This window comes from Nelumbo lutea, chromosome 1 (assembly GCF_056320005.1).
Source record: "Nelumbo lutea isolate HS-2025 chromosome 1, American lotus-T2T, whole genome shotgun sequence".
Lineage (NCBI taxonomy): Eukaryota > Viridiplantae > Streptophyta > Magnoliopsida > Proteales > Nelumbonaceae > Nelumbo > Nelumbo lutea.
In genome coordinates, this window is record NC_142684.1 from 39,892,226 (window position 1) to 39,905,564 (window position 13,339).

The following is a 13,339-nucleotide window of genomic DNA, read 5'->3' on the forward strand; positions in this document are numbered from 1 at the left end:
CTTGATTAGAAAACAGTAGGGAAAGAAATAGTAATAAAAAATAGAAGGGAAAGAATTTCTAGTGACAAGACCTAAACTAAAAATGCTATTATTGAAAACATCTGTGAAAGTGGCACATTGGGTGTGTACGAATGTCTTTCTCCCCTTTTATACTGATGATCTTATTATGGGATGGGAGATTGTTGCTTGTTCTACATAAGCTAGGACCATCACATGTTCAATCTGGGTCCCTCCTGTCCTTATCCTGATTAAGTTCTGATGGATGCAGCTTAGGCAACTCAAGAATTTCAGGCTTAGGTAGAGCTTTTAATGAAACTATCTTTACTATTTTTTTCTGGGCCCATGGGCTGAGACCGACTAAACCTCTAAATTACAGAGTGGAGGAAGGGGTTCGGTCAATTCTCAATAGATGATATCTTGAGAGGGTGGTACTCGATGGATTTTTTTCTCCCCACAGATCTAGACCGCTTTGACATTGGAACCACTTAGTAATCAAGTGAATTGCAACTTTGATGGGTGCAGCCTTGGCAATCCAGGAAGATCAGGCATATGAGTCATTAGAGATTTGCCTGGAATTAATATTGGCAATACACTTGGGTCCTATAGGAGTGGATAATTCTAAAAGGGCTGAGGTGATGGCAGTACTACAAGAGAACTATGGATTGGGGAGTCTTTGAACCTCAAAAACAGTTTGGTGGAAGGTATTGTCACTCAGATTAAGAGAGGTCCTCCCAAGTTTGATTACACAATCTGAAGGGGCTTTTATTCAAGGTAGAAAAATTATTGATCAAATGCTGATAGCTAATGAATGTGTGTAGAGGAAGAGGAAAAGTTTTGTGTGTAAATTCGACTTGGAGAAGGCCTATGACATGGTGGATTCGATCTTTCCATTAGAAGTATTGAAATGTTATGATTTAGTGGAAAGATGGTGTAGATGGATCAAAGGGTTCTTGTAAACCTGTCATTACTCGGTCTTGGTGAATGGTGTGGTAAGGGACCTTTTTCCAGCTACTAGGGGATTAGGACAAGGGGACCCCCTTCTCCCTTCCTTTTTACCCTAATAGCGGATGCGTTTAGAATATTTCTTCTAAGAGCAGATATGATAGATCTCTTTAAAGGCTGGAGAGTAGGTAGGAATATTACAATGGTAATACATTTACAATTTGTAGATGATGCAATTTTTTTCTATGAAGGTGGGGATCTAAGGAAGTCAAGGTAGTTGAAGGAGGTGATTAGGTTGTTTGAATATATCTCTAAGTTGAAGATTAATTTTGAGAAAAGTTGTGTGGTGGGAATAAATTTGGAGCAGGAGGAGCTAGATGGAGTAGCGGAGTCTTTAGGTTTCCCTATTGTTTGTTGGGCTTTGAAATGCCTCGGGATGATGCTAGGAGACAAATCGAAAGTAGGTTTTGGAACCCAGTTGTAGAGAGTTGTACTAAGAGATTGGCAACCTAAAAGATATTATATCTCTCTAGGAGGTAGAATTACACTGATAAAATACACATTAACTCGCCAGCGTATTACCTATAGGTTATTAGGATGACACGAAGGGAAGTTATGAAACTAGAAAAATTGATGAGAGATTTCTTATGGGAGCTGGGGGAAGGTAGGAAGGATCACTTGATCAGTTGGGATTTAGTGTGCAAAAGTAAAGATCAGGGGGGGACTAGGTATAGGAAATTTAAGAAAAAAGAATGTCTTTACTAGGTAATTGGCTTTGGAGGTGACCTCTAGAGAGGGGGAGATTGTGACAAGAGGTGATTGGTAACATCCATGGTTTTGCAGGCAATGGTTGGGATGTTGGAGTAACTTCGAGGGCTACTTTGGCTTCTCCTTGGAAATCCATGTGGAGTGCTCCCTCAGTTCCTAAGCCAAATCAGGTATGGTGTTTTCTCTGGAGATAAAGTTCTTTGTTGAGGGGACCTTTGGCTTGGTAATTCATCCCTTAAAGATCTTTTCCCCTTGTTCTATTCCCTCTCTTTGTTCAAAAAAGAACCTGTTTCTCATTTTGTTTCCCTCTCCTTGTCAACCGGTTTAAGCTGGAATTTGGGTCTAAGAAGTAACTTAAGGGACCATGAATCTAAAAGGGCAACCTCACTGTTACAAGTTCTTGATTTTGTGTTGGATTATTTTAAGTCTGATGGTTCGATTTGGCTTCCACATCCCAAAGGTCTCCTTTCTTGTGCCTCTTTCCTTTCCTTTTTGTGTTTAGACCCAATCTCTTCTCATTGCCCTGCTAAGGAAATTTGGTCTAAACAAGGTTGGGGCTTTCTGCTGGGAAGTTTTTCATGGAAAAATAAACACATGGATGTCTTTCAAAAAAGAAGACCTTTTCTATGCCTTTCCCCCTAACTGGTGACTAGTGTACCCTGTGTAAAGAAAGTGGAGAAAGCCACTACCATCTCCTGATATCCTGTCTTTTGGTTGTTACTCTTTGGGAAAAGATTTTTGAACATTTTGGTCACAGGTGGAATTTACCTATGCAGATTGGAATTCTATTTGATTCAACGACCTTCGGTTGGCCAAAGAGGAGGTAAAATTTTGTGGAGGTGTATCATGGCTGTATTGATTTGGATGGTGGGGGAGGAAAGGAATGGTAGAGTGTTCAATGAAAAAGAAAGAAGTCAGGAAGCAATGCTGGAATGCATTTTATATAGAGCTATAATGTGGGCCAAGTCCTTAAATATTTTTTCTGACTTCTCTTTTGATGATATGAGGAGAAATTTCGAAGCTGTAGCTAGAAGGTCTACTGTAAGGAACATACCAATTGTGGCTTGGAAACCCCCGGAAGAAGGTTTCATCAAACTGAATTTTGATGGTAGCAGTCTAGGGAACCCAGGTCCAGCTGGTATAGGGGGAGTGTTTAGAAATTCTGAAGGTCATGTTGTTGCTGTATTTTCAGGTCCAGTTGGAGTAGGGGACTCAGTTTTTGCGGAGTTTCAAGCTGTTTTACAAGGAAAACAGATTGCTATAGAATTGAATTATGAGAGGCTGTTAATTGAATGTGGCTAAACTGATAATAGGTTGGCTGAAGGAACCTGAAACTGTAATGAGAAAGGCATTCAGCCAATGGGATGGCTGACTTCTTTGCAAAACTGGGGGTGGGGGGGGGTGCATAAATCTGAATTATTCTGAGCTCAGTTGTAATTTTGTTTCTGGATGGGGATGCATCTTGCGCCTCTGTTGGGTGTATATTGTAATCAAATGTGACACTACCTTTCTGTTTTAATAAAGTTTCCATCATTTATCAAAAAAAAAGGTGACTCAAAATTGGTTAGACAGCAAGTTAGGAATATCAAACTAGAGGAACATCAACAAAGAATTTTATGTACTTGCAAGATATATAGATCCATAGATTAGCAAATGAGCTGGCAGACTCAATGGCCAAATACAGGGTGGATAGACAGAAATTATTTTGGGGAAGTGTATATAAAATGGATATGGATGAGGTGGCTACAGGCCAGCCTCTTTAAGGCTTGCAGACACATATATAGGATTTGCAGTCTGAGGTGTGCCTAGGAATCTGATTTGGAAAGTCAAAAAACTTGTATTTTGCAGGCATCATCATCTTAGCCTTGTCCCAACTATATGGGGTCAGCTGCATGAATCCTGTTTTGCCATTCTGTTCTGTTCAGTGCCATATCCATTGTTCAATTATGAGTGCATTTACAGGCATGTCTACAAATACATGTGAAATAGTCTATCTATTTTAATACTAACTTCATAGGGTTTGAAAGCTTCCTGTTACTTAAGTAACACTATATAGGAAGAATAACATACAGCATGTATGTTAGCTCTTCACTCATGTGAAATACACAATGAGAAAAAAAAAAGTGTTATGTAGAAGTGTCCCTTAAGAATCCATGAAAATGTTGTCCAGCACAGACACTTCAGCTATTTAGGAGAGTCCATGCAACGCTAATCTTGTATAGTTGTGGTTTGGCTTAAAAACAACAATATTGGTTCTTGAAAATGCAGACATGTTATCTGTGAAATAAAACAATTGGCCAAGGAATTTAGGAAAACATTTTTATGGCTTCAGAGATTAGTCAATATTTTAGCTCATTCAATGGCTAGGGGCTGAACAGAAGCCAATTTCTATTGGGAGGTTATCTCCCAGGGATGTTAAATGTAATTGTTGTGAGACCTAGATTATAGTCCTGTCCTTAGTAGTTGACTACTATCAGCATATTGTTCTTAGTAGTCAACTACTATCAGCATACTGTTCCTAGTAGCCGACTACTTATCAAATAGATTTCTAGTAGTCGATTACTAGGACACTGTTGTAATTTTTTCTTTTGTATTTGATCGCCCTAGTATATAATAGAATGGTTGCCACTGCCTGCATTATGTTTGGCCTCTCACATCTTTTCTTCTTCTCTTCTTTCTTCTATTTCTTCTTAGAAAACATGGTATCGGAGCTTTGATACCTTTTCCTCCTGGTTCGAACTTAAAACAACTGTTCTCCTTTTTTTATTTCTCATTTTTTTTTTTCTTTCTTGGTTGTTTAAAAACCCTAGTACTGGTGGTGGTTTTTTGAGCTCTCTCTGAGTTCATTTTTTTTACCTTTGGAGAAGACCCAGAACGGGTTTGGATATGCTCTACTAGAGGAAAGACAGAGCTGGAGTAGTTTGCGGACTACTAGAGTGACCTGTAAAAGACAGGTCAAGCTTGTGGACTGCAAGAAGCAGAACCAAAGTTATAACAGCTAAGTTTTGGAAGGTCAAATGTCATCCTCAAACTCAAGGCACCTAGGCGAGCCTACACGACCACAGGGCGCTCAGTCGCCTAGGTGATGGAGTTTAAAAGTATAAAATAAATATCCCTACCCTTCTTAAGCTACTTTATTGGTTTTTTATACTAACCAACATACCTGTATGCTAGCTATTAGCAATAAAATCATTCGAATAAAACATAAAATGCTATTGCTAGCATACAGGCCAACAAAAATGGGGGAGTGCAGCTAAGAGAAGAGAGAAAAATAAGGGGGCGGAGCCCCTGTTTTGTTCCCAAAATAAGTTGTCCAAAAGGACGATTTGGACTGTGTTTAAGGGGGGGTGGAGACCCTATTTCAGGCTAAAAAAATGGAGAATGCAACGAAAAAGGAGAGAAAAATAAAGGGACAAAGCCCCTGTTTCATTAAAAAAATGCATTATTAAAAATTAGTGCAAAAAATACAGGAAATTTTTAGAAAGTTGGGGCACAACCCCTGTTTAAGAAGGGGGCTGAGCCCCTGTTTTGTTCTCAAATGTGTTTTTTTTTGAAGTACCAAGGTAAAATAAAGGAGTACTAGTGTGATTTTGGGAAGGAGGAGGTGAAGCCCCTATTTCATCCCAAAAGTACCTGGTGGTCTTCGATGACTTGGACTAAGAAGAAACATTCCTGGTTTCTCTTCTCAGCTCTCGGTTCAAAACTCGAACTCTCAAAACCAAAGAAACTTTCGTAGTTTTAATATAAACTTGAATTACTTTAATAAAAAAAATGGTAACATACAACAGGATGTATAATGAAACAAACCAATAAAATGATATAATACATATCCACATTCAAAAAAATAATATAATATATATGGGTGAGCGTCTAATACAAAAAAACCTTGGCATTGGGCGAGGCGACCTCTAATAATCGCCTAGGCGCTTGACAACTATGAGACTAAGTGAGGGTTTTTGAACATGGAGAACCCTAGTTTCCCCAGTCTACAGATTACTAATGTGAAACAGGATGAGTATAATTTTAAAGGGTGGTCTATGTCTATAGAACTTCATATTACAAGTAGAGGTTTGTTGGGATACGTCAATGGAGTGGTCAAGGAGCCAAAGATGGAAAACCCTATCTATGGGAGTTGCACTGAGAAAATGCCGTAGTTATGACATGGCTGCTGTCTTCCATGACTCCAAAGATTTCTAGGACAGTTCAACACTATCCTACAACTCATAAAATTTGGGAGAAGCTTACCAACTTATGGACAATGAAAGAATATTGCAAGAATCTTTAGTCTCAGACAAGATATTGCAGTTTTGAATCAAGAAAACTTGTCAGTTGCTACTTATTTTGCTACCCTCGAAGGACTTTGGGAAGAACTTGATCACCATCTCATCCTTGATTTGAAAAATTCTCAAGGTAAGGAAATGCATGAGAAACAAATTGAAGAGATGAGGACGTTTAAATTTCTTGCTGGATTAGACTCTTCATATGATGGCATTCAATCTCAGATTTTGGGGAGAGATGAACTCCCTAGCTTACAACATGCTCTCTACCCAATCAGAAATGAGGAAATTAGAAGGAAAGAGATGAATGTTGAGGCTTCCACACAATAAAGATACATGTTGGATTCTATATCCCCATCTAAAACCAGTAGCTTTAAGGAAGGATAAGAAGCCAAGTAAAGGTCCAGGAGCCCACGGACGTGTTGCAAGCTCAAATATGGTAGATGGAATGCATAATGCTAGAACTACTAGAGTTTCTTCTAGTACAGGACAGACCACTACTCCTTCAAATAGCTTTCCTGAGTTCACGACTGAAGAGGTAGACATTCTCAATCGGGCTATGGCTCGACTGATACAATCCTTTATTGCTTCCTCTTTTGTGAAGATAGGTATTACTTTTACACTTGGTGCTATACAGTCTTGTTTCCCAAACACTTGGGTTATTTGTTAGAGTTAGATCGAAAAGTTGAGGAAGAGAAAGAGAGAGACAACACAGCCGAATGGTGGGTGTGACAACTTGTGTCAGTCGACACCCTAAAAGAAATATTTATATTAAGTTGTAAAAGGACAGATCTGCCCTTAATATACAGTAGAGAGATAACACAAAGAACTATGTACAGAAAAGAAAAGTAAAAGTACAAAAATAGCCCTACAGCTAGATTTCATTGTCTCCACACTCCCCCTCAAACTGATGCCTAGGATTGAGCATCGGTTTGTCCATGAGAAATAGATGCTGAGCCAGTGTCATTGCTTTAGTTAACAAGTCTGTTGGTTGGAGCCTGGAAGAAACATGAGGAAGAGATATGGAGAAAAGCCAACATCAGTGATGACAGATTTGTCCATGAGAAATAGAATTCTGAATAAAGCCAACATCAGTGATGACAGATTTGAACTTCTCAAACCAGGCCCTAGGTGCTTGCTTCAAGCCATAAAGTGACTTCTTCAGACGACAAACAAGTTGCGGATCTTTACATTATCCCAGAGGAGGCTTCATGTAAACTATCTCTTTCAATTCCCCATGGAGAAAAGCATTCTTGACATCCATCTAATGAATTGTCCATTGTTTGACTGTAGATATAGCCATTAGAAGTCGTACAATGGTCATCTTAGCTACAGGAGCAAAAGTCTCTTCAAAGTCTATCCCATATTCCTGTTTGTAACCCTATGCAACAAGCCTAGCTTTGTATCTGTCTAGGCTTCAATCAAATTTTAATTTCACAGAATAGACCCATCGACTTCTTATGAGAGATGTCTCGGGTGGAGCTTTGACTAGGTCCATGTGTCATTCTCTAGAAGAGCTCGAATCTCAGAATCCATTGCATCTTTCTAGTGTGGTTCTGCTACAGCCTGTTGATAAGATCTGGAAATGTCTATGGTAGATAAAATGGCAAAAAAGGAGCTACGGTCTAGTGAATAACCATAATGGTTAGGTGGACGAGAAATTCTAGATGAACGGTGCAAAGTAGGAGCAATAGGTTCAAAGGGAAGGTCTTGTGCACTTACTGAGGCAACTGGAGTGACCGGATCAACAACTGGAGGTGGAGCAGAGGGGGGGGTGGAGACTGAAGAAGGTCGTTGCTTCCTGAAGTAGGTCTGAAGTTGTTGCGGAGGTGACAATGGAGTATCTAATGTACCTGCAGAATCAAAACTATGCAACAAGGAAACAGAAGGAGTTGGGAACTTCACAATATGTTCAAAAAATGACACTTTCAAGAAAAACTATATTATGAGAAATTCGAAGACGACGAACCAAAGGGTCATAGCAAAGATACCCTTTATGTTCAGAGCTATTACCCCTTAAGGGCGTAGAAAGCTGCTTGTGTAGTTAACTTTGTGTGTTCATGGGGTGGAAAGTGGACAAAATAAGCACATCTGAATACTCTGAGCATGGATAGGTTTGGGGATTTGTGGAAGAGGGATTGAAAAGGAGAGTTGTTCAAAACTAATGACGGAAGATGATTTATGAGATACATAGCAGTGCTGGCCACCTCCAACCAAAATCAAGAGGGTACGTGGGAATCCTGTAGAAGAGGTCTGACTACACTCAAGATATGCCCACTTTTCCTTTTTGTAACCCCATTTTGTTCTGGGGTGCCTGGATAGGACCTTTGGGTTTGAATTCCATGTTGTTTTAAGTAGTTTTGGAAATCCCCATCAATATACTCTCTCGCTGAATCTGATCGTAGCACACAAATTCGGGCATCGGATTGAGTGGTAACATAGGTGTGAAAGTGTTGAAATACGGAGTACACTTCAGATTTCTTTCGAAGAAAGTAAGCCCAAGTGAAACAAGTCTAGTCATCAATAAAGGTTACAAAATATTTAAAACCCATCCGTGAGACAACTGGAGACGGCCAAACATCACCATGTATTAAATAAAAAGGGACTATTGCATGTTCAGAATGAGAAGGAAAAGGCAAAATATGACTCTTACATTAGCTACAAGTAATGCAGTCTTTATTCACATTTTTAAGAGAAACATTAGAAACAATTAAACTACCAGAGGAAAATAACTGATCAAGTTTCTAAAAAAAAGGACGGCCAGTCGTTTATGCCACAATTGCCAATCTTTATTACATATAATAGATTCAAAACTTGAAGTAGTAGAAATCAAACATGAAGTAGAAGCAGACACTGTTTTATTCTTCTCAAATTCTAGAGCAAATAGTATTCTCAGTCTACGCCCCTTCCCCTTCACCTCCCCAGCTTGTTGGTCCTGTATCAAACAACCATCAGAAGTAAATGGGACATTGTTACCTTCCTCTACAAGTTAGCCAACAAAAATTAAATTGGTGGTAAGCTTAGGTACAAATAGGGTTTTAGACAAATGAAACGGAGATGATTTAGAAGTAGATAAATATAAATCATCACATCCAAGTATATCTAATTTCTCACCATTTGCAGTAACAATGTGTTTATTGGGGAGATGGGGTTTAGGACACTGACCAAGAGTGGCCCCTGTCATATGGTTAGAGGCTCTTGAGTCAATGTACCATAGATGGTTCAGTGAGGGACAATAGGTAGGAGACTTACTAGACAGGCCCATAGCAGAGAAGGTTGAAGAGATAACAGAGGACATGAGCTGTCGAATTCGTTCTTCAGACATGCTACTTGAGGTATCATTTTTCCCAATCACAGAAGTAATGGAGGATGCTGCATTTGATCCATCTACACCCACCTGTCTGATAAGCCTTGTGACTTCCTTTCTTCTGATTTGATCCATTGCTTTTCTGAGGCCAAGTAGGGCATTCAATGATAATATGGCCAACCTGCTTACAGTATGTGCATGTATTATTTTTCTTGCAGTGAGAAACAATATGCCCGGACTCCTTACATTCATAACACTGTATTTTAGAGAAGTCCTTCCCTTTCGGTTTTGTTGCTAGAAAGACAATATCAATGTGAGATGCATTAGGAAGTGCATAATCTTTCTTCTATCAAAATGTTCCTTCATATACTTCACACAACTGTCTGAAGAATCATTCCCCATGTGAACGAGCTCATATTCGGTCCAAAGGTTAATAAACCCTGCATAGTACTCTTGGACCTTTCTTTCTCCTTGATAATAGGAGAAGATGTCAACCTCTATTTGGTACTGTCTTGAGGTGTTTGACGACTGATATACTTTTTCGAAATACTCATACATCTCAAAGGCAGTCCTGTATCCTCTCATAGGAATTGCAATGTCAGTTTCAACAAATCCTAAGATCCATGATGCAATTTTTGCTTTATCAATTCTCTACTGATTAAGACCCTTGATGTCCGAATGATCTGGTTTAACTACTGATCCATCCAAATATCCCAGAGACCTTTCACCTCCACATGAAATTGGAAATTGAATTTCCAAAGTGCATAGTTCGTACCATTAAATTTGATGGGGAGAATTTCCATTCTTTCTGATGCCATTGAATCACAAGAGCAAGAAAAACCACAGAGAAAAGTGTTCAAAACAGTAGAATAAAGGAGTACCTTTCAGTTAATGTCCAGAAAAGGAAACAGTAAGGGTCTGCCGAACTCTGAAGTGGCTCAAAACCCTTCCAAATCAAATCCGATTCAAACCAAACCAATTGGAAATAGTATATCTAACCCTGGGCGACACTAGATCTAAAGTTTCAGCATGATCCGATGCTTCTAGAGGGAGATCCAATCCAAAATAGAAATTTGGTGGCGCAACAGTCCGTGAAAAGAGTCTGTCGAGTTCTGATTGAATGCAGCTTCAGAAATAGGGTTCAAGAACACTCAAGAGTCTCCCAAATACTGTTAGGGAGAACTCTAAATAACAGATAAGAAAGGGGTGAGGAAGTAGTCACTTGCAGATTAGATCGTGACCTACTCTGATACCATGTCAGAGTCGAACCGAAAAGTTGAGAAAGAGAAAGAGAGAGAGACAATACAGCCGAATGGTGGGTGTGACAACTTGTGTCAGTCGACACCTTAAAAGAAATTTTATATTAAGTTGTAAAAGGACAGATCTGCCCTTAATGTATAATAGAGAGATAATACGAATAATTATGTACAAAAAGGAAAAGTAAAAGTACAAAAATAGCCCTACGGTTAGATTTCACTATCTCTACATTATTGATTCAGGAGCTTCTGAACACATGACCAACACTTCTTCCTTATTCTCATCTTATCATATGGTTTTTGGACAAGATAAAGTAAGGGTGATTGATGATTCTTTGTCTTTTATTCATGGGAAAGGGGATATCCAACTCGGGAAAACTCTTTCTCTTAAGTCTACCTTTCAGTTTCTAGCATGGTTTAAACTTTAAAATGTCTCTAATTTCCCTAATATTTCCACGACATATTTCCATTTCCATGGGCAGCGACACAAAATTTTATTGGAATTGACATTTCCCCAATGAACACTACCAATACTATGTGGAGTACAAGACATGTTTCAATTTCCATTTCCATGGATAGAAACATGAAATTTTAGTAGATCTGACATATTCCCTAGTGAACACTGCCAGTACTATGTGGAGTCCAAGTGATAGTATTATGACATAAGTTGGTGACAATATTGTATATATGTGAAGTAACAATGTTATTGTCCGCCTAACTCATTGGATCATAAATACCGCTTGGAGCTAGCTCAGTATTCATTTCAAACATAAAGATAAATATTAGTTTTTTGTTTTAGTAGATTATTAGGTTGACCTATTACAACCACTTACATTTTCTATGAGTTAAAATTTGGATTTAACTCATTCTATCATGAAGCTTTGAAACTTGGGGTTTACAGGGCAACTTCAAAATGCTTTCTTTTGTCTATAACCTTAGTTTCTTAGCTTTGTTTAATGATTTGGAACAAGATAATAATTTAAAAAGGTGTGCCTATGCTTCTTTTATCATTTCATAAAATACCATTCTATATTTTGCATATTGTACAATGTTTCCACCATGTCTATAATTTTTACAATATTTTCATACTGTATTTCTGACATTTCTGATATGTTTATTATATTAAGATGACTAACTCTTCCACCGATATTGACATTTTAAACCTTGGTTTCTAGAATAACAAAAACTTTGGATTGTGTTGTAACTTTCTTTACCACCCATTATTTTTTCCAAGACCAGTTGACGAAGCAAACAATTGGGAGTGGTCGTGAGTCTGGAGGTTTCTACTATCTCAATGAAGACATTGGTTCGACTATTAAGGCAGTGTTTACTAATATCAATGAATGCAAGGTGTCTAGTACTTTGGTTTATCTTTGGCATGCCAAGGTCACTTGTCTTTTTCATTGTTGAGAGTCTTGTTTCAAAAGTTGTATGAGAAGGTGTCCTTTGAAAGCCTTTTTTGTGATGTGCACCAAATGTCTAAACATTATAGAACAAATTTTCCAAGTTCCGATAACAAAGTTAATGCTCTTTTTGATTTAATTCATTCTGATGTTTGGGGTCCCTCACCCATTAATATAGTTGAATATTTCAAGAGTTCTCTAAATGTGTTCTTTGGAGATGAAGGGACCTTACATCAGTCATCATGTACTTACACACCACAACAAAATGGAGTTGTGGAAAGGAAGAATAGATATTTACTTTAGACATTTCATTTTCTAATGATTCAAAGCAAGGTCCCAAAGAAGTTTTGGTCTTATATTGTTCTAGTAGCTCCTTATCTCATTAACCGAATGCCATCTAAGGTTTTGGGGATTTGTCCTGTGTCCAGAGCAAGTTGTGTTCTCTTTGCCTCCTAAGGTTTTTTGGTTGTGTATGTTTTACTCATGTTAATGATCCTAAACAGACAAAGTTGGATCCAAAGGCAATCTGTGGGGCGTTCTTGGATTATTCTCCTACACAAAAAGGATATAAATGTTTTGATCCAGTTACCAAAAGGAAGTTCATTACTGAGGGTGTCACCTTTTGTGAGTCACAATACTTCTTTGAGGCTAACCCTTTTGTCTCAACTCCTACCTCTCCTACCTCCTCAGACCCTCCTCATGTTGAACCTTCTTCCTCTTGTCCAATGGAGATTATAAGTGATGAAAACCCTCCTGGTATTATTCCTTGTTTTGAGGCAATTAGTCTTGACCGTAATGATGACCTTGATGATGAAAGGCAGCTAAAGTGTTTATTGTAGGGAGAGAAAGAGAGACTGTAGATAGACATCTATTTTCAGCTTGAGGGGGAGTGTAGAGAGAATGGGCCAAATGGCCGATAGACTATTTACTTATCTTTTTGTTTATGTTCTTTGCTGTTAATGAGCCTCAAAATGGGCCTTACTTATGTTATGTTTACTTAAGATTATTCACCCAGTTAAGGGCCTCTCTGTAATTACTGTAAACTAAGTTTAATGAAAAGGAATTAGGGTGTAAGAGAGGATTACATTCGAAATCTTCTTCTGAACCCTATTTTCCGCCACCTTCTTCTTATTCTCTCCTATTGCTTCTTTCTTCTGCTGTTCACTATCATCTTTCACATGGATTTTAATTAGTTTGTTAGTTTCAGAGGACTGTTTTTCTTCTTGGTATCAGATCAGACTCTCCTTTTCCCTTTTTTTCTTCTTTTTCTTCTCATACACAATGTGTATGGAGAACTGAATCGAATGAGTAGTTGAAAAATTTTCTTCAGCCCAGTTGTTAGTGAATTTTTGGAGAGAAGGTTGTCTTTGTCATCATTTTGAAAGT

General features: G+C 38.4%; 1 protein-coding gene across 8 annotated transcripts in view; it reads left to right on the top strand.

Annotated features, from left to right (window-relative positions):
* The window catches only part of SRD2 (snRNA activating complex family protein), a 79,495-nt gene that overhangs the window by 43,028 nt on the left and 23,128 nt on the right, over positions 1-13,339 (top strand). The gene's annotated exons all lie outside the window — the stretch shown is intronic.